General features: G+C 37.5%; 1 protein-coding gene across 1 annotated transcript in view; it reads left to right on the forward strand.

The window, feature by feature from the left end:
• CFAP61 (cilia and flagella associated protein 61) overlaps positions 1 to 21,199 on the forward strand; it is a 4,145,169-nt gene that overhangs the window by 3,160,843 nt on the left and 963,127 nt on the right. The window lies entirely within an intron of this gene.

The following is a 21,199-nucleotide window of genomic DNA, read 5'->3' on the forward strand; positions in this document are numbered from 1 at the left end:
TGTGGTTGTTTAGCAAAGGGTATTTCAATTGTGATTCTAAAGGTCTGATTTACTTGGTAATTTGTAAAAAGTGTACTTCGTTTTACGTAGGTAAAACCGAGAGATCCCTGAAAAAGAGGATCTACGAACACATGTACGATGTTAAAAAAAGTAAGGAAACAAATGCACTTTTTAGGCACAGTAAGATTTGTAAAGAATATCAATTTTACTTTTTTATTTTGGACCAAGTAAAAGAGGACATTAGGGGGGGTCCATGGGAAGAGACCATAGGCTACAAAGAATTATGGTGGCAGGTAGCCTTAGAAGCCAATAGGACCCCTGGTTTGAATGAGTATATTTCCATCTTACCATTGTTAAAACTAAGGGCAGCAAGAACATAACTGCATTTTTTTGTTATTTTTCTTGTCATTCTTTAAAATGGCCAGCAGATGGTGCTAAATTGTGTTCAAAGAAATCTCACTCATTTTTATTAATGTTTTTTCAAATGCATTTTTAAATAAACACAATGAGTTTTTAATTTTAAGTTAGGAAGAATCAAACAATATCATTTATAGATAACATTATTTGGATTTTAATAATCTAACAGTATTTATACAAACACAAATTAAAATGTTTTATGGTTTTAAGAGGTGAAATATATTAATGAGATATTTAAGTAATTTTAAGAGACATCTGATTTGTTAATTGTTAACTATGGTTAGCGAGGATTGGTTTGTGAATTTTTAAATTTATATAAAAGTGTAAAATGGATATGTAACCAGTGTTTAATCTGATGAAGTCTACATACAGACGAAAACGCGGATTTATCAATAAAGCCTTCATTTGGTGGAATATTTTATTTTCTCCTCATTACTTCTTGTTTTGAGTTTTATTTTTTGTGAATAGGTTACATAAGCATGCACGTATGTATTTGCACTTGTAAAACCTAATACAAGTACATTAGTTATATACTTTTTAATATACTTTTTTAATTTCACGATAAGTGACTGTATTGCATAAACAGTATATACACATATATGTTTTAATATTTGTATTGTTTGGTCGTGGTAGAACTGCATATTTTATTGCATATTTTATTGTGTTATACCTGTAATTATTACACCTTACACTAATGGATTAATTAGTAGAAAGAGAAAATGATTGGTGTTTTGGTTTGAAATTTAATTACGGCTGGTATAAATGTTTTCAGTTGTTGGGCATGCTCTGTTCTTGAAAAAGTCTCCTACACAGGAGACGAAAGCACTTGGATTTGGTCTATTTGGATTAGTATTATTAATTTATTTATTTTGTCCTCTGTGTGTGTTATTAATAAAGTGCTTTGTGTTATATTATACGCCTAGTGGATCATTTTTTCACCACTGAAGCCATTCTGGTTTATTATTCTTTCTATGTTAAGTCTAACTCTTTCATTGATGTCTGCATATTGCTATTTTGAGTTTGCTAAATGTAGTCTCAAGATGTTCCTTCCAGCTCTTGACAGTGTCCCTAGATGATGTCAGTTTTTATCCATCTTTGATGAAATAGCCTAGGCAGTATCCCTTCCTCTGCAGAATCACTTGATGGTTTGCCAAAATCTCTTTGAGGCTATCCAAATGTCATTCCCCATGACCGTACCATCCTCCTGATTCTACCCTTCGGTGACCTTTGCAGCTGCTGGTTTCATAGCTTTTTTACACCTATCAGCCAACTCCAAAGACCCACCTAGCATTGCACAGAAGGCAAGGTGACAGCCTAAATGATCCTATTTAAGCACTTGTTCTGTGAAAATGTGCAGGAGGTATTTAAGAACACAGCAAAACATGCAACAAGAAAATCTCATGCTTACAAGTAGAAGAGATTTTTTTAGGTGGTGCCTAGCCAATAACAGAGGTCCCAAAAGGGTTTTGACATCTCTGGTTTTAAAATGTTTGTGTGCACTACTTAGAGAGATGGTTTGTCAAATGCTTATATCATAGTGCCAGCTTTCCTGATCCCTGGTGTCTACTAGTGTGTCCTAGGGTTGCTGCCAAGATAAGAAACAACTATCTTTTTGTCACATAATCTTGCTACTACCTCACATTTTGAAGTCTTGAACGAGACCCATTCAGACTTCATAAGCTCATCCTCTTCAGATGCATAGGAGAAGGCATTGTAAAGTTCATAGTTAAGTCATCCGTCATAGAAATATTGGCTATATATTCCTATGACACCCTCAATACACATTTGGGTTTCCTGAGACTGTCCAGCTGCTGCCCTGGCCATCTGGCCTCACCCACCAGACTGTCCACACATGACATCAGGTCTCACAACATGATTGCAGAGTTAAACCCTGAATTCTTTCCCAAGATTCTCCAGAGTTAAATAGACATACCACATTTTGAAGGGGAAGTGAAGGGACAGTGTTAGAAAGGTGTATTCTAGTTATTGGAGGGATCATACTTTTCAAACTCCTTGGAAAAATGTATGCTAAGGTGATGGAAAGTATACTTTTTCCACTAGTCAAGCCTCTTATTCAGGTGAAGCAATATAGGTTACATCCTGCATACATACAATACAACATAAAAATACTTCAAACATGATTATTAATGCCCTTCTAGCCTGCCAATATACAAAAATGCTTGTTCCCATAATAAGCATCCAGGCTGCTCTTAAAAACATCTAAACTAGTACTTACTTTGATGTAATTTGGTAGTCTGTTCCATGGATTAGCTGCTCTCTCAGTGAACCAATTAGTGCACTTCTCATTTCTATCGAATCTTTTACATAGGTTGTCTAATGATTCTGTGCTGTTTTTTAATAACCTCAAACATTTCCAGAGGTAGTTGTCTCTAAATGCCCTACATACCTGAACAAGATCTCCTCTTAGATATCTATAAGAGATGCTGTACAAGTTCAGAGATTTTAGTATTTTATAATAACTTAAATTTTCACATCCATGGATGACCTTGATATATTTCCACCTTACTCTTTCCATTTCATGCTTGTTTTTTTATACGGTTTCCATATTGTTATTCCATACTCAAGTTTGGCTCTAATGTAACTAACAAACAATGACTTCGTCATTTCTAATTTACTAGACTTTATAAACCTTTTTATACAACCTATAGTCTTTTACAAATTCACAAACTATAAAAATCTGTTGGACTGAATCTTTACAACTGCTTTCCTGCCCTTGCATAGGTTCATAGGTTCATAGGTTTATACTAGGCTATCTGCCCTGGAATTTATTTATAAGCCTAGCCTACTTTTTCTTCCTTATTACGCCATACTGAAAATTGGAACAAGCTTCCAATGACCATTAGAAATATAACTCACTTTCATGAATTCAAGAAAACTCTTAAATTATACCTTAACAGCGGCTGGACCTGTAATTGTAATCATCCTACCTAAACTCATCCTTTCTTCTTTCTTTAATCCATCTTTATCCTCCCTTCCCTACTATTAACACTAACTTTAAACACTAACTAATATTGTTGCACTGTGTATACTAAATCCTACTTATACTCTTGACATCTTTCTGCCTCATGGCACGTTCTCTTACCTTCTACTGTTATAAAAAAATTGCTTATTTTTAACTAATTCTACAATTCTTATGGCATTTTGCATCGTTTTTGGTACTCTTTCCTTAATGTATATGGTAGCACTTTAGATATATTGTTAAACTGTTTTATTGTATACCAAATGCTTTCTTCAAATTATTGTATATTTTACTTATCTTACTGTGGAGCTTTTCTCCCCAGGCCTCAGCTGAAAAAGGGCTTCTGCTCACTCAACAAATGTAAAATAAATAAAATATAGTTCTATAACTATCATTAACCAATTGGTTGATATGATTAGAAAAACTCAAAGCTGGATCTACCTGTATACCCAGGTCCTTAAATGAATCTACAATTTCAGTCACTGTGTGCCTTATTAAATATTCACCTTTCATTTTGTCTCCCAAATCTCATATGCTTAGTTTTTGAAGTATTTATAAGTATTTATTCTCCTGTGTCCAAATTATCAATTTAGTCAAGTTCTTTTGCAGACATGCCTTATCTGTAACACATGTAATCAGTTTACCCAATTTCAGGTCATCTACATTGAGACTGTAGAACACCTCAGATGAAAAAGTTAGGTCTGAAAGATACAATCTAAACAAGAAAGGGCCTAAGACAGAGCCCTGTGGGACACCTGACTGTAACCAAAAATTTCACCTGTCCAATTGCTGTGTGATTCTTCCCATGTCCTATTTGTGAGCCATGCAGCTATGCATTTTATCAAGACTACATCGGTGCCTAGCTGTTCTAATTTATTGATCAGTGCTTTGTGTATGACTGTGTCAAATCCTGAAGTTAAATCTATATTTATTTTTTATTTATTTATTTTTATTTGCAGTTTGTTAACCGGGAAAGTCCATTGGGCCAGAGTGAGCCCTTTTTCAATGGAGGCCCAGGGAGAAAAGCTCCAAGTACAAATATAAGGAAATAATAGCAGCATAAATCACAACAAATAGCAGCATTACTCACATGTCACAACAAATAATAGCAGCATTATAATATCAAGGTTAATATGGGGTAATTATAAAAATAGCAATCAGCAGAAGTTATTACAAACATACAGAAATAAATAGCACCATAGATCAGCAGGAATTATTGCAAACATACCGAAATAATAACATCTTAGAACATATCAATGTTAATATGGGGTAATTATGAAGATAATAATCAGAAGTTATTGCCAACAATTTTACAAGACAGAAAGTAACAGGACTGTGTGGCATGACATAATAGGACTGGGATTCATGTCAAGGTTGTAGGTTTATGGTCTGATAAGCAATTGGAATACCGTGTGGGAGATAGTCTATGGTGTTGGTATGTTACTGTTGCAATGCAAGTAAGGTATAAATGTTAGGAGGAGTGGGAACAGGAGCACTCCCATTTTGAAGAGAGATAAGAATGAAGTAAAGTCTTAAAGGTTGAGAGGTTCTGGGCAGTTTTAAATATGAGGGGGAAGAGAATTCCATTTCCGTGCAAGGAAAAAAGATAGGAGAGATTGGCCAGGAGTACGCTATGGTTTGTATACTTCAAGTAGGTTCTGGTTGTTAGACCTGAGGGATTGGTCAGGAAGTTGCATGGTAAGGGTGGAAGAGAGAGATGGGCACTGGGAAGGTTTGAAAATGACTTTATGGATAGTGGAGAGTTAAATTTAAGAGAGGAAGTTGAGAAGCTGTAGCCAATTTAGGGAGAGTAGGGAGATATAGTGGTGACAGGAAGATTTGGCGTTTGATGCAAACTTTGAGATTTTATTGTAGCAGGATGACAGTGTAGATTTAAGGGTGGCTTGAAGGCTGGTAAGGATAGGTACATGAGAGAGGGGAGGAGGTAAGTAGTATAGAGGGTAAGTTTTGTCTAGGGGTAAGATAACGATTGTGGTGGTAAAGCATGCCGAGTTTCTGGTGAGTTTTCTTAATGTTAGTCTGAAAATGGATATCAAACTTAAGTTGTTCATCAGTAAGGACTCATAGAAGCTTGGTATGGGTGACTACTTCAATCTGAGTCTTATTACAGCTTATTATAGAACAGGAGGTTTTGTCTAATTTGGTATTTTAGTTGGGGTGAATAGCATGAATTTGGTTTTGGATGCATTGAAAGCTAGGTGATTGTTTAGCATCCAGTTCTAGTGCAGTTAAAGGTGGCCTGAGTTTCTTGTAGGAGTGTGGGAAGAGATCTGGCAGAGCAAATGATAGTAGAGTTGTCAGCATATTGGACGAGTTTAGCATTTGGGATGCAAAGATGGAAGTCATTTATGAAGATATTGAAGAGTAAAGGGCCTAGTATGGAGCCTTGGGGGGTGCTGGTGGGGGTGTCTAGGTAGGAGGAGGTAGAGTTATTCCATTTAACAGCCTGTTGCCTATTTATGAGGTAGTTAGAAAACCAGTTGAGAGTTGGGGAGGAAATATTGAAGTGAGAGAGCTTAGACAGTCGAAGGGTATGGGATATGGTGTCAAAGGCCTTGGATAAGTCTAGGAATAGTGAAGATACAATGTTTCCTGAGTAACAGGCGTGGTTGATGTTCTCAAGGAATAATAGTAGAGCAGTATTGGTACTGTGGTTGGGTCTAAAACCATGTTGTATAGGGGTAAGGAGATTGTCTAAAGGGTAAGGTAAGAGCTGTAGTGTAGATGAATACACTTTTCAAGTATTTTTGAGATAGGGGACAGGATGGCTATAGGGTGAAAGTTGGAGATGTCAGTGTTGTTGCCTCCTTTATGCAAGGGGATGATGAAGGATTTTTTTCCAGAGGAGGGGTACATAGGATTCTTGGATAGAAAGGTTAATTAGTATACAGATGGGAAGGGATATGCCCTTGGCAGCTGACTTGAGAAAGTTGGAAGCTAAGTTGTCAGGGGCATTACAGCATGGTTTTAATTCACTAAGAAATGTTAGTATTGTGCTAACAGGGATGGGTTTTAGAGAGAGGGGAGGGAGCTGGGTAGAGGCGGTGGCAGAGGGAGAGGAGTTAGAGTAAGGAGATGTAGATGGAGGTGAAGAGTTGTTAAGGAAGGATGTGGTTAACTCAGCTATTGAATCAATGAAGAATGAGTTTAAGTTGGAGGCTATGGTATGGTCTGGAGCGTTAGGATCAGGGCAAGGGTTGTCTTTTCTGCTGGAGGTAAGGAGGCTAGTGGTGCTACTCCAAAATTTCTTGGGTTTGGATTTGTGGTTATTTTGTAGTTTAGTGTAATAGGATTTGTGGTCTGAGGTAATATGTTTTTTAACTAAATTTTGAAGTTGTTTGTATTGTGTTAGGGAGTTTGGTGTTTTTTGTTTTTGGTGGAGTTTCCAAGATTTGTCACAGACATGCATAAGAACTATGGTATCTTTGGAAAGCCATGGGGTGATTTTGGATTTGACTCATTTAGTTCTAGGGGGCACAAAACTATTTAGTGTGTTGATGAAGGTAGTATTAAAGTAAGCAACAGCATCATCGAGAGAGAGAGAGTTTTTAGGGGGTTCCAGTTCATTTGTTTTAGGCAGACAGAGAAGGATTGAGGGTTGAAGTTTGTTAGGGTATGGGTTAAGATTGTTGCAGGTGCAGGGGAAAAGGAGAGTGAAGTGTGAAGGTAGGTAGGTGATCACTAAGTGGATCTGGCAAGGTGCCACCGTCAGAGATGTTGTTGGGATGAGAAACTAATATCCAGTCTAGGATAGTGCCTGAAGAATTATCTTTAGTGGGTCTGGTGGGAGAGTTAATTAATTGAGAGAATCCATATAGGTTTATATTATGGCAAGTGGTGGTTGAGTGTATGGAAGCCCAGTTGATGTTAACGTCTCCTAGGATAATTGTTTCATTAGTGATGTTAGAAGAGAACCAAGAAGGAATATCCTCAAGAATGGGGATTTGTTACCTGGTGGTATGTATAGGGCAGCTATTGCTATGTTTTTATGTTTGTTACTCTTTAGGAGGGCCAGGGTTATTTCTGCTGTAGAAATTGAGGTATTGGGTTGGAGAAGGGTATCACTGCTAGGGAAGAGGAAAAGAGTAGGGCTTCTCCACCTCCTTTCTTATGAGTTCTGTCATTTCTGATGATTTTATAGTTGGGGGTAATTTCACAGTCCTTTAGGTGAGGTTTGAGCCAGGTTTTGGAAATGGATAAGATGTCATGGTGGTTGTGGGAGAGCCAAGCATGGAGGTTGGGAATTTTATTGCATAAGCTCTGGGCATTAATAGTAGTGAGGAGGAGAGACTTGTGAGTGGAGGGTATAGGAGTAGGAGGGTGGTTGTTTTTTTGGTTGGTAGGAGGTCCAGGATTAGGATGGATGTCACCAGACAAGATTATGGAGATTAGGCTAAATAGAAGGGATAGCAGTTTGTTAGGATTGATGCAGTTGGGGTTAAGGATATGAATAGAGGGGCTATTGAGAAAGTAATGGGTGTGAGGGTTTTTAGGGGTTGCTGGAATTTTTCTATTAAAGAGAAGAAGAGTGTTGGACTGGTATAGGTAGGGGGGAATGAAAGCAGAATAGTGGCATTCTTCTGTGGGGTGGGTAGAGGTTGTATGGAGGGGTGGAGTATAGGAGAAGTCTGGGAGATAGGTAAGTTGGAGTAAGAGGAAGAGCAAGACAGGAAGGAGACTTATGGGTAGTGATTTGGGAAACATGGTATGTATGACTAGTTTATGTAATATTAAGGGTGTTTGATAATTTGTGAGGGTGAGGTAGTGTATTGATAGCTATAGGGCTAGTGTATAGAAGGTGGTGGGAAGAGAGGAATGGGATTACACAGGGGAAGAGAATAATAGATAGGGGAAGGAGGGAGGAGTTTGATATGATTGGTTGAATGTAGAGTGGGAGTGGTTTTGTGGCTATAAATGTAGAGGCAGTGGGGTGGGTGGGAAATGGGAGCAGGGTAGGGGAGCAGAGTGAGCCTGCAGGGTGAGCAGAGTGGGTAGAGCTGAGAAGGAGGAATGCACAGGAGCAGAAGCGCCACAAAATACAATCAGTGAGAACAGCCACTTGAAATGGTCAGAGTCATTGACAAGTCCAGGTAAGTTTAAGAAAAGGTTGTACTTAAGGCTGAGTTACAAAAGTTGTAGAGTACAAAAGAACTAAAAGGGCAAACTGCAGGCTGGGGGAGTAAAATCAGAAGGGGAGATGTACTCGCAAAAGGCTTTAGGAGAGAGGAGCAGAAAGTGTGTATTTATACAAATATGAGTATGAGTTGCTAGGGATTTATGAGTGGGGGTATGCTGCCATCTAGTGGTGAACCTGTGGGACATTCTTTTAGAAAATAGAATAAAGTACACTAAACTGGGGAAGTCAGATACTGTGAGAGAGAAGAGTGTGGGGAAGAGACTGCTTAGAACTGCTAGTGTGAACACTACAATAACAAATCAGGCAATCACAAAGATATGTGCCAGAGTAATGTACATAACATATACTCAAGTTTGTAGTGTGAAGGTAGGTTAGGCTGGTGGTAGGTAGGTACTACCAGGAGCATGTCCTTTAGAAGAGCAGAACTTGCCTGGCCACAGTATTGTAGATTGGGGGAAGCACACATGGTTACTGGCCCGAGCGAGACTCAAGTTCTGTTAGTGTGAAGGTACAGTGGATATAAAAAGTTTACACACCCCTGTTAAAATGCCATGTTTTTGTGATATAAAAAAATGAGACCACAATAAATCATTTCAAAACTTTTTCCACCTTTAATGTGACTTATAACCTGCACAATTCAATTGAAAAACAAACAAATCAGTTAGGGAAAAAAATATAAAAAATAAAAAATGTATAATAAGCTGGTTGCATAAGTGTGCACAACCTTAAACTAATACTTTGTTGAAGCACCTTTTGATTTAATTACAACATTCAGTTTTCTTGAGTAGGAATCTGTCAGCATGGCACATCTTCACTTGGCAATATTTGCCCACTCTTCCTTGCAAAAGTGCTCCAAATCTGTCAGATTGTGAGGACATCTCTTATGCACAGCCGTCTAAAGGTAACCCCACAGATTTTCTACTGGATTTAGATCTGGGCTCTGGCTGGGCCATTCTAAAGCTTTAATTTTCTTCTGGTGAAGCCATTATTTTGTTGATTTGGATGTATGCTTGGGGTCATTGTCTTGTTGAAAGGTGAAATTCCTCGTCATCTTCAGCTTTCTAGCAGATGCCTAAAGGTTTTGGGCCGAAAGTGACTGCTGTTTGGAATTGTTCATTATTCATTTCACCTTGACTAAAGCCCCAGTTCCAGCTGAAGAAAAGCAACCCTAATCATGATACTGCCCCATCATACTTCACCATGGGGATGGTGTTCTTTTGGTGATGCGAAGTGTTGTTTTTGCGCCAAACATACCTTTTGGAATTGTGGCCAAAAGTTGAACCTTGATCTCATCAGACCATAACACATTTTCCCATGTTTTTGGGAGACTCGATGTATTATATTATATTGCAAATTTTAGCCAGGCCTGGATGTTTTTCTGTGTAAGAAAAGGCTTCCATCTTGCAATGCTACCCCATAACCCAGACATATGGAGAAGATGGGAGATTGTTGTCATGTAGTGTACAACAAGTACTTGCCAGAAATTCCTGTACCTCCTTCAGTGTTGCTGTAGGTCTCTTGGCAGCCTCCCTGATAAGTTTTTGTTTTGTCTTTTCATCAATTTTGGAGGGGCGTCCAGTTCTTTGCAACGTCCCTGTTGTCCCATATTTTCTCCACTTTTTGATGACTGTATTCACTGTGTTCCATGGTATATCCAATGCTGTAGAAATTTTTTTGTACCCTTCTCCTGAATAATACCTTTCAACAATGAGATCCCTTTGATGCTTTGTAAGCTGTCTGTGAACCACGGCTTTTGCTGTAGCAGGCAACTGAGTAAATGTCAGGAAAATCCTACTAGGACAGCTGAACTTTATTTGGGGTTAATCAGAGTTTCTTTAATTGATGGCAGGTGTGTACCCAAGAAGACTGAATGCTGTAATTAAATCAAAAGATGATTCAACAAAGTATTAGTTTAAGGGTGTGCACACTTATGCAACCAGCTTATTGTACGTTTTTTATTTTTTATATTTTTCCCCCCAACAGATTTGTTTGTTTTTAAATTAAATTGTACAGGTTATAGGTTACAATAAAGGTGGGAAAAGTTTTGAAATTATTTATTGTGGTCTCATTTTTTTATATCACAAAAACCTGACATTTTAACAGGGGTGTGTAAACTTTTTATATCCACTGTAGGTTAGGCCAGAGATAGGTAGGTAGTACCATGTTCTTTAGAAGAGCAGAACTTGTCTGGCCACAGTATTGTAGATTGGGGGAAGCACATGTGGTTACTGGCCCAAACGAGACTCAAGTTCTGTAATGTGAAGGTAGGTTAGGCCAGAGGTAGGTAGGTAGTACCAGGAGCATGTCCTTTAGAAGAGCAGAACTTGTCTGGCCACAGTATTGTAGATTGGGGGAAGCACACATGGTTTCTAGCCCGAGCGAGTGGCGGACACACAAGCAGTCACAGGCAGTTGCAGGCAGGGGCAGGGGAGGTAGTTTAACAGCATAAGTTTTCATTCATAGCTGTTATTATATTGTTAAGGAACATCATGTTACAGGTGGTAATAGATCTATTTTCAATATATGCATGCTGACATATGGTTTCAAGTCCCAGCCTATCCAGTTTTGACAGTAACTTATCCAATATTCCCTTCTCCATTATTTTTTTCACAACATGAAAGTAGACTTAAAGGTCTGTATGACTCTGGGTTTGTCCTAGTCCTCTAAATACTGGACATTGAACAGTTGATAATGTGTTTCTCTTTGTAGTGATGTCAGAAGTGTCATGATAGCTTTGCCAGTACGATCTATAAATATTATGTGGTCCTAGAGAAGACTTATGACAGTGTACCTTGGAACTTGTTGTGAAATATTATACAACAGTACAGAGTCCCAGGGCCACTGCAACAAACTCTTTGTTCCCTGTTGAATAAGAATTGTGTCCATGCTCCCAGCATTAAGATGACACCCAGGGTTGACCGGTAACTCTCACAAAGGTAACACTTGTCTCTCCTTCTGTTAGTCATTTTCTTGAACAGTATAATAAAGTGCAACTAAGGTCTGGAAAATATTCATTTTGGAGATATGAGCCCTGCATTGTTGTTGTTTACAAATAGTTTTATCATTGCTTGGGTCACATTTCTTCGACCCATGTACTCAGAATTTGCCTGGTACATACAAGGCAATGAAGTGGCTCAAAGTAAGTGTTTTCCTACCCTTTAACTCCCATCCCCACCCTGTGAACACACTTACACACACACACACACACACACACACACACACACACACACACACACACACACACACATATATATATATATATATATATATATATATATTTATATATACATATATATATATATATATATATATATATATATATATATATGTATATATATATATATATATATATATATATATATATATATATATACATTCAGCAAATAATCTTAAATAATAATCATAAAAAGAACAGCACTCCACTTCTTTGAAATTCCATCGTGGATTTATTATTCTTCCACAAAAATCGGAACGGTATGGCAGAGAGATGCATTAAAAAATTACACCGGTTTCACCCATTATCAGTTTCATCAGTACTAGCATGCACCTTCCATCCAGCAGGTTGAATACCATTTAATTTAAAGTGACACCACCAATTCCACAAGACATCCCCACACATAATTTTTTATACAAAAAAATATACCTATATTAATATAGATAATGACGAATAATGAACCAGCAAAAGAGGCAACCATGCAGCAAACACAGAGACTGTCAGCGATGAAATAAACTTGTTACTTTAATGGTGTACACAGGTAAGCGCTTTCACATTCGCTTCATCAGACCAAAAAACGCCACCTCTAAAGGCCACACCTTACGTAGAGTCCTAAATGAGAAAAGTAAAAATTCTGTACAACGTATATATATATACACAAAATACAGAATAAACTTGTTAAAATCACATAGATGCAAATTCCAAATATCTAAACATGAACTCAAATACTGATACATTGTAATATATATATATATATATATATATATATATATATATATATATATATATTGTAATAAGGGGTGGTGCACTGAACCTTTCTCCATATATGTTGAGAAGGTTCTTTGACCACTTTTAGATAAAAACATCATTGTTCTCAAAGATACTAAACAATTTCTGTAAGATTTGTGCTGCTTTACCAATACACATACAATGAATTCGGATATGTTATTTGTCACTCTTGATATACAATCTCTGTCACTGTTATTCCGAATGAGTTAGGTGTTGAGTCAGTCAAGCAATATTTAATCAAACATAGCAGTTACAACAGTAAACATATTGACCTTACGTGTCTCTTCCTGGAAGTTATCCTGGAAAATAATGTTTTCATTTATGAACAAGAGTTTTTCATCCAGCGTGATGGCATGGCTATGGGCACTTTGTGTGCCAATAGCTATGCCAACATGGTCTTGGTCTTTTGGGAAGAGAATAGTTTGCTCTCTATTGACAGATTTAAGAAACATGTTTTGTTTTACCGTCATTTTGTTGATGACTTTTTTCTGATTTGGAATGGCAAGGCTGATGACTTAGAATCATTTGTATGTGATTTAAGTGTCATGACAGATTATCTTATGTTTACACTCAAATATTCTAATATCTACATTGAATATTTGGATGTTTTTGTAGAAAACGTTATGGATGTTTATATCAATACTGGAGTTTTCAGGAAAACATGCCAAAGGAACACTCTTTTACACAGGTGTAGTATGTACCCCCCCTATATCTTTAAGAACATCATAAGAGGGCAAGGAATGAGAATTTCTCGATTAAATGTCACAGATATAGGCTATCGACATGAGTTAGCTGGCTTTAAAGACAGACTTCTAGGTACAGGCTTTAATAAAGAAGAGATAAAAAGAGGCCTTGTAGATCTTGACCTCATTAGAGAAGGTAGAGCTGCCCCGTATTTTTCTGATAATGCAGTACCCACTAGAACAACAAGGGATGAACCTTCAGGTGTCAGAATACCTATGTTTTTCACTATGGATAATGGGGCCATATTTGATATTATTAATAACCATTGGTAGATACTTACTACTAACAGTGACCTTAGGAACATCATTGGTGAAAAACACGTCTTTAGGTTTAAGAACAAACCCAATCTTAGAAGGATATAATGTCAGACTATACATAGAGGTGTTTCTAGTGATAGTACAGGCACTACTCCTTGTGGTAAATGTAATTTCTGTAGCTTTATCAACACCAGTGGTTGCTTTATCCATCCAGACACTAGTAAGGAATACAGATTCAGAATAGCTGCGAACTGTAGTACTTCACATGTTGTTTATTTGGCTGTATGTAATTTATGTTCCTCTTTTTATATTGGGAAGACCAATAGAATATTCCATACTAGAATAAGGGAACACCTTTATGCCATTAAGGTGAATTACATTAATAACGCCCTAGCTAAACATGTCATGGCTCTAGGTGTTGAGCATAGTTTCAGTTTTATGGTTAAAGATGTAGTCACACCTATCATTAGACAAGGTGATATTAGGAATGGTACTGAGAAAAAGGAAGTCAACTGGATATTAAGGCTTAGAGCTGATAGGGGTAGGGGGCTTAATGAGAGGGCCTCCCTTAAACCCATACTGAAATCCCAAATATAGTATCTGCTGTCATTATGTTTCAAACCCTTTCATCACACATTTTTAGAATGATATGGGTTCTTATGACACTATATGTTGTTTTTTTGTTATATGTGTTGCAAGAATTCTTTATGCCAGTTTTACAATGTATATTATTAGTACTGACACATATATATATTAGATTGGCATTATATTTTTTTGTGATTTTAATAAGTTTTATATGCACTCTCTTATATACATGAATTATCAGTATAGACACATTTATTACAATGTATCAGTATTTGATTTCATGTTTAGATGTTTGGAATTTACATCTATGTGATTTTAACAAATGTATTCTGTATTTTATGTATATATACATTGTACAGAATTTTTACTTTTCTCATTTAGGACTCTACGTCATAGTCAGCTGTTGACTATATAAGGTGCGGCCTTTAGAGGTGTTGTTTTTTGGTCTGATGAAGTGAATGTGAAAGCTCTTACCTGTGTACACCATTAAAGTAACAAGTTTATTTCATCGCTGACAGTCTCTGTGTTTGCTGCATGGTTGCCTCTTTCGCTGGTTCATTATTCGTCATTTTTTATATGTATTTCTTGTGTGGAGAGGCATTTGCTCCTTTGAGTGTATTGTGCTACATTTTCATTTTAATATATTAATATAGCCCCAATGTTTGACACAACCCCCCTCCCTTTTTCCTTTACTTAACATATAAATTTATACATTCCTAAAAATCCTGATTTATTCAAGAGCAATTGTGGACACAGAATTAATATTTGTGAAGCCAATATGATAAAGTCCTGGTTTATACATAGCTCCCAAGTTAATTATCCATAATCTTTCCTTCTTATCCAAATGTGCATGTTTTGATAGAACAGGAAAACCTTCACCCTTAACAGCATCAATACCTGCAAATACAAAATGTGAAGAATTGTGTTCAGTATGATGTTTATATAATGCACTTCTATCCCATTTACATCTAACATTACTAAGATGAACAGCAATCCTTTGCTTTCATGGTATGGAAATTTGGCCAGTGTAGAATGTACCATATTGGCATACTGCCATATAGACAATTCACTCTGAATTACATGTAATTAACTGTCTAATGGAGAAAACTTTTGAGGTATGAACAGATATAAATGACTTAGTACACAATTTTTACAACACACATGATCGCCACAAAATTTACTACCAAAAGCTAAGCTACTGTTAGCTTCTGGCCTTCCATTTTTCCCTTTCTTATACATGACAGGTGTTCACCAATATTCTTACCCCTTTGATAACTAAAATGACACATATCATCCAAATATTGCTCCAAAAAATACATCAGTTTACAAAAAATGCCAATGTTTGTTAATAATCTCATGAATCTTAAAAGTGTTTCTCCTCTATGTAGTTGCAAACTGCATTTTAGGCTGTCCACCATTTCTGCTTTTCAATCTATCAGACTTCAGCAAATCTTCTCTCAAAGCAGTTATGGGCAAAAAATGTACCTGTTTCACATCATTTTTATTATAGTCCCTATTAGTAAATCTATTTTACATATTAACAGTTTCCATCTTCAAATTATAATTGGAGCTACAAATATGTCTCCGTCTCTTAAACTGAGATTTATGAAGATTTTTCACCACATGATGTGGATGACAGCTGGTGGCTTCAATTAATGAATGATTTCTTATATAAGCTGGTAGCCAAAGTACCATCAATTTGCTTAGTAATATTAATATCCAAGAAATTAGTGGTGAATAGATCAAATTTATTCACAGCCACTAGACGAAAGGGATTTGAGTCCAAGTAAGCCACAAAATCCTTCAGATATTCACCTGGGTCCACCCAAATACACCAACAATCATCTAAATAATGTCTCCATATTTCTAAACAGGGCCTAAATACATTTCCATCATTATAGATCACACTTTGTTCCAAAAAGCCCATAAACAGGTCTGCATAAATTGTTGCAAAGGTGTAGTACCCATTGCCATTCCTTTAACTTGAAGGTAAAAAATGTTATTAGACCTGAATGCATTATGTTCCAAAATCAACCCCAACAGTCATAATAGAAAGTCATTATGTTGTTCAGAATACATACCAGAAGAGGACAACCAGTATTTTGACGCTTTATTCCACCTTCATGGGAGATACTGGTATAAAAGAGCTGTATGTCCATAGTACAAACATATGAATGATTAGATACCTGAACATTATCTACTAATTTCAGAAACTCCATTGTGTCTTTAATATATGCCCTAAAATGTTTTAACAGAGGTTTAAGTTGATCCTCTAAATATACAGATAATGGTTCTGTTAATGAGCTACATCCAGACACAATTGGATGCCCAGGGGATTTACAATAGATTTGTGTATCTTAGGTAGAATATAAAATGTCTGTGTTTTCAGATCATCCACCATCAATTGCTGAAATAAGTTGAATTGATTGTATAAGTGACCTATTTTTGGTCAGTTTTCGCTATAAGTTTAATTACAGATGATAACATTTTAGTGGATCCTTGGTGGATTTGATGGTTGGAACTCAATAGGCCCTTTCTAATATGTGTGTAAGTTCCATCTAAGGACTAATGTCACCTAGTGTGACTATTTTTCTCACTTGACGAACTTAAGGGTGAATTTGTTCGTTGGAAAAAACAAACTGTATATAGAGTGACTTGTGCCACTAAACATGTTTATTTACTTAATTAGGTGAGTCCGTTTGTGAGAATTTTTTAGTCAGTCCTGGGTTTCATATGAGTTTTGTATTTAATTTTATTCTGATTATTTATATACTTACTTATTTATTTTTTATTTTATTATTTTTTACTTATGTGTATTTTCATTATTCAGATTCTATTTGTTTATATGTATTACATTATTATTATTTTTTACTTTTCTTGTTTTAATACAATTTATTATGTTTCATTAATGTTTGCTTCAGTATATTTAATCGACGGTCACTAATATAGGTGGATATATTTTGTCCACAGTAGGTTTTTTAGTGTGTTGTTTTCTTTATTAGTTTAATTTAAACATATGCTAGTCTCAATACAGTAGAGTTTCCTTTACTGTAAGGAGCGGTATCGTCACGATTGGGTTTGAGACTGGTGATACAGGGTTTTGAATAGCGCCGTTCAAGTAGTCTCGAACTTGGCCGTGCTCAAGTGTACTGTTTATTGTTTGATGAGGTATTTTTCCCCATTGACGAGCAGCATATACTGAGTTGTAAAGTAATTTTATATATGTGGCCATCGATGTGTTTGAATATTATTGTCATGATGTTTTTAATTCTTAATTTTTAGATTCAGGCTAACTAATTGAATTTTCTACCATGTGACTATGCTTGATCAATTAATTAATATATTTAAATGATTGGTAGGGGTGAGCCACTGTTTTGCTTGTGTTTGAATTTCTGAGGATGTTGGAGTGCTGTTCCGATGAAAAGCATATGTTTTTAATGGCTTAAAATAAACCTGTTTGTATTTTCATCATTCGTGAAGGATTTGAGTTTCTGTTTGGAGTGTTTACAGACTTGGGAGCATATGTTGTGAGTCTTATATTTAGTTTTTTCAGTTTTTGGTTATGCATTCTACATTGGTCAAACATCCAGACAATGGAAACAAAGGATTGCTGTTCATCTTAGTGAAGTTAGATGTAAATGGGGTAGAAGTGGCTTATATAAATATCATATTGAACATAATTCTGCACATTTTGTATGTGCAGGTATTGATGCTGTTAAGGTTGAAGGTTTGTCCTTTTTATCAAAACATACACTTTTGGATAAAAAGGAAAGCTTATGGATACTTAACTTGGGAGCTATGTATAAACCAGGAATTGACTAATTCCCTCCGGAGCAGCTCAGAAAATGCTCTCTGCTTACTTCTACCATACAAACAACAGTGCAGCCTGAGTTCATTTTCAGATAATCCATTTGTAATACCATACAGAAAATAAATGATGTTATGTTGTCCTATCTCACCTTCATTCATTGCTAGTTGGGTTCAGAACCAAGCATTGGTTCCAACTTGGCCTAATTCAAAAGCTCGAGAGCTTCTACTGGCTCGAGGCTATACCCTATCCCATGATACTCAAGGAAGATTACCCAGATCTCATGTGCCACTCAAGCAGATCGAGTGACTTCTGCTCTGGCTTTTGGCGAAGTTGAAAATGTTTCTATTTTTCTCCTTCCTTTCTACAATTTGTTGAGTATTCAATTAGCATTTTAAAAATTTAATATATAGCAGGGTTGTTAGTCTGCTACCTGACTGTTTTTCTCTGTTTGGTGCTGTTGGCCATCATCATTTTTGCAAGGCCTGTGTTTTTGTCTGTTTAGTTTTCCCTATCCCTTTTTATAGACTCGTTTTAGTTAGAGAGTTTGTTAAATCCATATAAGGTAGCCCTTTTGAGTTAGAGGGCTCCCGGCAGTCTGTTTAACTTAGAGGGCTGCTTCCCTCCCCATTCCCATCCATTTCCCTTTGTTGTTTGTAAGGGAGTCTGTTTAAATTAGAGGACATCTCCCTTGTGGTTTTCTATCAGAAGCCCATTTAAGTTAGAGGACTCCTGTTTTGTTCTCTTTTTCTTTGTTTTAAAAAGAAAAAAAGTTGTTTTTGTCTTGTGTAGCTATTGGTCTACATATATATGTATATATATATATATATATATATGTATATATATATATATATATATATATATATATATGTATATATATATATATATATATATATATATGTATATATATATATATATATATATATATAAAATACTGTTAAGTTTCCTTTGCTTGTTGTATATCTTTCATAAGGCTTCATAGTTTTTTGTGTAGCTTCTTGGATTTTTCAAATATGTCTAAAGACCATAAAGAACCAAAGCCATCTGGTTTCAAAAAGTGCGACAGGTGCAGTCAAAAGATGTCTCTGACAGATGGGCACACCAGTTGTGTTTACTGTCTGGGTGCCCTCCACCTACAAGAATCCTGCTCCCTTTGTCATGCTTTCAGCTCTAGAGTATTGTCAGAGCATTGAAACAAATGAATCCTAAAAGGCTTACTGAAGACCCCTTTTAAAGAGTCTTTAAAAGGGTCTCAGAGCTCTAAATCCTCACATAAATCCCCTTCTTCAAAATCAGAGCAGTTGGAAAAAAGGACCGTGACTTCAGCGCAATCTTTGGAGCCACCTAAAAAAATATTGGCAAAACAATCTAGCTTGGAACCAAGGGCTCTCAATCCTGAAATGTCTCCTTCTTCAACTCCAACTGCAGTTCCAGAGTGGATAGAGTCTGACTCTAAGATCTCCGTTCCTGCAAAGAGCGAGATTGCCATCTTTATCCTCCTAATCCTTCAGAAGTTTATCGGACGACGATCTGGAGCAGGTGGTGAGGAGACTCCTTCGGCCACTGGTGCTGGCAAAATTGAGCACTTGGGCCCGCTCCAACAGGATCATCAGCTCCAACAACTGCTCCGACTTCCTTGGTTCCATCGAAATTTGAGGAGTCTAGTAGCCGACGTTCTCCCATTGGGTCCAGGGAGGAGAGTGGGATCAAACAGCTCTCCGATCTGATTCTACCTCTCGGGGCTTCGGTGGGATTAAGCTTGGCTCCTACATCAGCTTTGGAGCCTACAGCTACGCTTCGAGGTCGGTCTTTCACTTCTTTTGAACTGGGGAACTCCTCAGAGTGGGGCAAGGGGGCTTTTGACCTGATGGAGAGAATGCTGTCACTTCAGACTGCTCCACTCTCTGGTTCAAGTACTCTTCCCCCAAAAGCGCCTGTGTCAGTCTCAGCTCCATCGCTCCCCACCCAAACACAGAGACCCTAAGCCCCAGGAGGGCCCTGCAGGCAAAACTATCTCTCCCAAACCTTCCACAGAGTACCCCACAGAGGAGGTCCCACAGAAGAAGTTGTGCAAGAGAAAGCACATAGACTCCCTCCAAGAGTCCATCACCGTGGACACTGATCTGGATGAGTCAGAAGGATCCCCACGGTCCCCTGCTGAAGATGTCTCCTTTGCAGACATCCTGGAGATTCTTAAGCAGAGGGGTGGCTGGAAGTCCACCAGTCTTTTTGAGGATGAGTCGGTGTACCTGGAAGCTTTTGGGTCTCACCCCTCCACCTCTTGGGTGACTCTGCCTTTTGACCAGTTGATGAATGTAATAAGTCGGAAGGCATGGGTCTCACCAGAGCAGTGGAACCTGTTCCGAGGAGGCAAAATATATTCAATACAGCACCTTCTGAAAAAGAATTCCTCTGAAAGGGCATCCCAGTAGATGCTATGGTGGTGGTTGTGGCCACAAAGAAGGAATTACCAGAGACTTCCTCCTCTGTTCATCCACTGAACAAAGAGTCTCAAATGATGGACAGATATGGAAAGCATGATTTTTCTTCAGCAGCATTTACACTTAGATCCCTGAATTACCTGACCCATTTTACGAGATTACAGAGGGATGTCCTGAAAGAGCTAGGAGATATCCTACAAGGTACTATAGCTTCAGGGGTTTCAGACAAGGTTTCCTCTCAGCTTTCCACCTTAAACTCCATGGTAAACTCCTCCATGCGACTGATTTCTTACGCAGCCGATGGGGCAAGCTGTGCAGCGGGTACAGGTATTTCCTTAAGGAGACATTCCTGGATGCACTTATTTAATTTTGCCGAACCCTTCAAGTCTTCCTTCATTAATGCCCCCTTCAATGGCTTGTCCTTGTTAGAGCCTAAAGTTAAAGAGACCTTAACCAGGTGCAAATGGGAGGGAAAGACTGTATGACATGGGAGTCTGTTTTTCCCTCCCCACTAGACCTTATCTCAAAGGTCAGAAGGGTGGAGAAATGTGATTCTGCAAGTCCCAAAGAGATTTTCCTGATGCATGTGGTGATTCTTCCCCTAGGGGCAGAGGGGGACGTAACAATGGAAGATGCCAACCTCGCGGCAGAGGGGTTCCACAGAACCAGGGTGACAGGGACTCCTTCCTTGGAAAGCTCTTTCAGTGGTCCTGAGAGGAGGCCCATCTGTCCATCTCTGGAGGTAGTCAGGGGTCATTTATCATTGTACCCAAATGCCTGGCTAGAAATTACACAAGACAAATGGG

Source organism: Protopterus annectens, chromosome 1.part2, assembly GCF_019279795.1.
Source record: "Protopterus annectens isolate FY-2018-M chromosome 1.part2, PAN1.0, whole genome shotgun sequence".
Taxonomy (NCBI): Eukaryota; Metazoa; Chordata; order Ceratodontiformes; family Protopteridae; genus Protopterus; species Protopterus annectens.